Source organism: Hylobates moloch, unplaced genomic scaffold (assembly GCF_009828535.3).
Source record: "Hylobates moloch isolate HMO894 unplaced genomic scaffold, HMol_V3 SCAFFOLD_18, whole genome shotgun sequence".
Lineage (NCBI taxonomy): Eukaryota > Metazoa > Chordata > Mammalia > Primates > Hylobatidae > Hylobates > Hylobates moloch.
The window spans coordinates 4,779,263-4,782,517 of record NW_026652293.1 but is presented as its reverse complement, the minus strand read 5'-3'; the positions used below and the strand labels follow the sequence as shown (position 1 = coordinate 4,782,517).

Here is a 3,255-nt window from a genome sequence, read left to right as displayed (position 1 = left end):
TTTTTATTCCAGATTAGGCCTTCTTTTAAGGGTGTCTCTTCATGGGTGATCTTGGGTTCTATAGCTTATAGGGCTTGTCAAAGTTTTGCATTGAGCCCACCACTCTCTTTTCCTGTTTCCACCACCTCTCACCATCTGAACCCCAGTGTTTCTACCCTGCTCAATTGCTGCCACCACTCCACAGCGGATTGCCTTTAGGTGCCATTTCTACATATGGTTTTGACCACAGCAGTACTCTAGGGTTTAGAGCTGTTTCCTATCACCTAGTGTTTAAAAATATATAATCTATGCATATTTTTACACTATTTCTAATTTTCTGTTTGGTTTTCTGGAGGAGTTTTGAAAAGATTAAGAAACTACACTGCCACCATAATCTCACTAGGACCAGAACTCAGGATCAATTTTTCTTAGAGAATGTGGAAGAATGAAGCTTCCACATATTCTTTATAAAATCTTATAATTTTAGAATGTGAGTTCTCTAAAAATCTTAAAGGTCACAGAGTCCAATACCCTCCTGTAATAGGAAAGATAATTGAGGTCCAGAGAGTGAAAAAGTCTTTCTCAAAGTCAGTGTAGAAAGTAGTAGAGCCAAGTATAAAATACAGCTTTCCCCATAATCTTGGTGTTAGAAGAAACCTCAGGGCATGTGGTCCATCTTCTTACCCAGTGCAGAATTCCCCAGGAAGACAGGCAGCCGATATCCCCTTGAATATCTTAAAGGATGAGATGTCTAACTCAACCAGTTCCCCATGTGGTAAAGACAAACTTGTCCTTTCCCCTTTTTCCTTTTTCAAAAGTATAAACGGAGACACACAAGGATGAATTGATGCAGGTGTTACTGTGTTTGTTCCCTGTTTCCTCTCGGTTTAGAAGCTGACTTGGAAGCACCTCTAGGTTGATTCACAGCTTGAGTTGGACACAATCTTTAAGTTCGTCTAGTCTAGTGGATTCATTAGTCTATGCTTAAACATGCCTGGCAGCTCACACTATCATCAATTGTTCGGGAGTTCTTCCTAAAGTGAGATGATGCACATGAGTGTATTTGTGGATTATACAACATTATGTAAATCTAAGATTGTCAGATTTCTTATGTTGAATGGAATTTTCTCCCCTTTAACTTCTAAGCATTGTTCTTGGTTCTGCCCTCTGAAGCTATGCAGAATAAGTCTTATCACTCTTGTACTTTGCAATGCTTGAAACGCTGGAAGACAGCTATGGGGCTCCTTCCTTGTGGCTAAGGCTTATCTTTTTCCATGGTTATAAACACAGCCAGCACTTTTATTCCTCTTGTGGCATTGTCTGCAGTACTCCCAGCAATCTGTTTTTTCTCCTTTAGCACACTAAAGCTTATTAATGTTTCTCTTAAATTGCCAAAAATAAACAGAGTGGGACTCAACTTTCTTTGTCCCAGCATCACACTTACATCAGTACAGCGTAAGATTATGAGTCATTCCAGTGCTTCTTATTATACCTGATTTGTTTTCAGCTTGCAGTCAACTAAAAACACCTAATATTTTCAAGTGAACTTCTAGTAAAGCAGTCCTCCAACTTATTGGGCATGGGCTGTTGATATTTTTGGTCCTTGATGCAGGAAAATAGCTTTGTAAGCAGCAACACAAGTCCTTTCAGAACTCCAGTGACTGACTGAATCTGGGGACCTTGACTCTTTTGGGCATCAAGGTTCTCTCTGATATGCTCCATCCCTTTCTTGGGATTTAATTCTTCCTTGGCTATATTTGTTCTGTTCCTTTTCATTTGAATATCATACTCCTAGATTTACAAGTCCAAAGAAAATTAGTGAGTGAACAATCCCCTTCTCACTCTTGGTAATAATTTCTACCACTTTCTACTACTCCCCTGGCACCACTGCTGTTTTCTTTTTACCACTATCTGTACCAGTATATCGTTGACTACCCAAGCAGGGGTGCATGCTGGTCTCATTCTCCTGTTTCCTTTTTTTTTTTTTCTTATTAATACAGTATTTATTTGTCTTTTCTCCATCAAACCCTGAGCCAACCATGTTCCCCAGGCTGCCTGGGGAGGTATAGGAAAAGGAACACACAGCGCCCACCAGACAGGAAAGAAAGAACTATGGGAGGTGGAGACAGCTCCTTCACATGGCGAAAAGGATGAGACAGGCCACCATCAGGCAAAAGAGCCCCAAGGCCTCCCAGAGGACAAAGCCCAGAATGGCATAGGAGAAGAGCTGTTGCTTCAGAGAAGCGTTCCTGGCATAACCAATAATGAGGCTCCCAAACACAGTCCCAATTCCAGCCCCAGAGCCAGACACCCCAACTGTGGTAGCACCAGCCCCAATGAACTTGGCTGCCATGTCTTTGTCCCTTGAAACGGCACTGGTTTGGAAGCTGCAGCTAGGGACAAGTGGGGTAAGGGGACATGAGACTGCCAAGCTGCTGAGACTCTCATCTGCCATTGTCTCCGGTCATTTCAACACCACTGCAGATAGTGGATGGCTCAGCAGCTGTGAGGTACTCTTGACCAGGGAGGGAGTGGAGATGAACTTGGAACAGGCATACATTTTTAGGGGGTGAGGGGCTGTGGCAGGAGAGCTGCTCCCAGTGCAGAGAAGACAGAGAGGACCCTCCTGTTTAAACATACAGTGGGGGGTCAGGGAGAGGGCATGATTAGGAATACAAAATTGGATGGTACATACTGACCCTCTTTAAGAGGCAGATATCTGCTGTCAGTACCTCTTGACATACATTCCCCCTCTACTCGTTTTCCAGGACAACACCTTTATATCTTCTACTCCCTGTATTTCCTTATCTACGAAACAGGGATCTTCAGTGATAACCTACATTTCCTTTGTAGGATAACCTACATTCCCTTAGGACATTCCTAATAATATAAATTATTCTTTCTCACTGCCCTATTTACTATGTAGACCTTTTCTATTGAGGCTGTATGCTAAAGAAGACCCTTATGGTGCTAAGGAGTACACCCTGGGGCCAAGAATTCGAAAGCCTTCACCCTAGTGTGAGTTGTCAAGTGCTGGCTGGCCAGTTTCTATAAGGGATCCACTAAACCACTAATGAGAGCCTCAAAAATAAACATACCACAGAACAAACACATGGAGAGACAAGGTTAATTTGTAAGTACTTTCCTATCGTTTTTCCTGATCATGCCCAAATACTGGTCATAGGATTTGTTTTTATGTTGATAAGGGAGAGTGGAGGCTGTGAAAAGGAAATAGGACTCAAAGATGAGAACAAGGGTGAAGCATAAACTGGTCTA

General features: G+C 42.4%; 1 pseudogene; it reads right to left on the bottom strand.

The window, feature by feature from the left end:
- Positions 1 to 2,092: 2,092 nt before the first annotated feature.
- Positions 2,093 to 2,593, bottom strand: LOC116457814 (ATP synthase F(0) complex subunit C2, mitochondrial-like; annotated as a pseudogene).
- Positions 2,594 to 3,255: the final 662 nt, after the last annotated feature.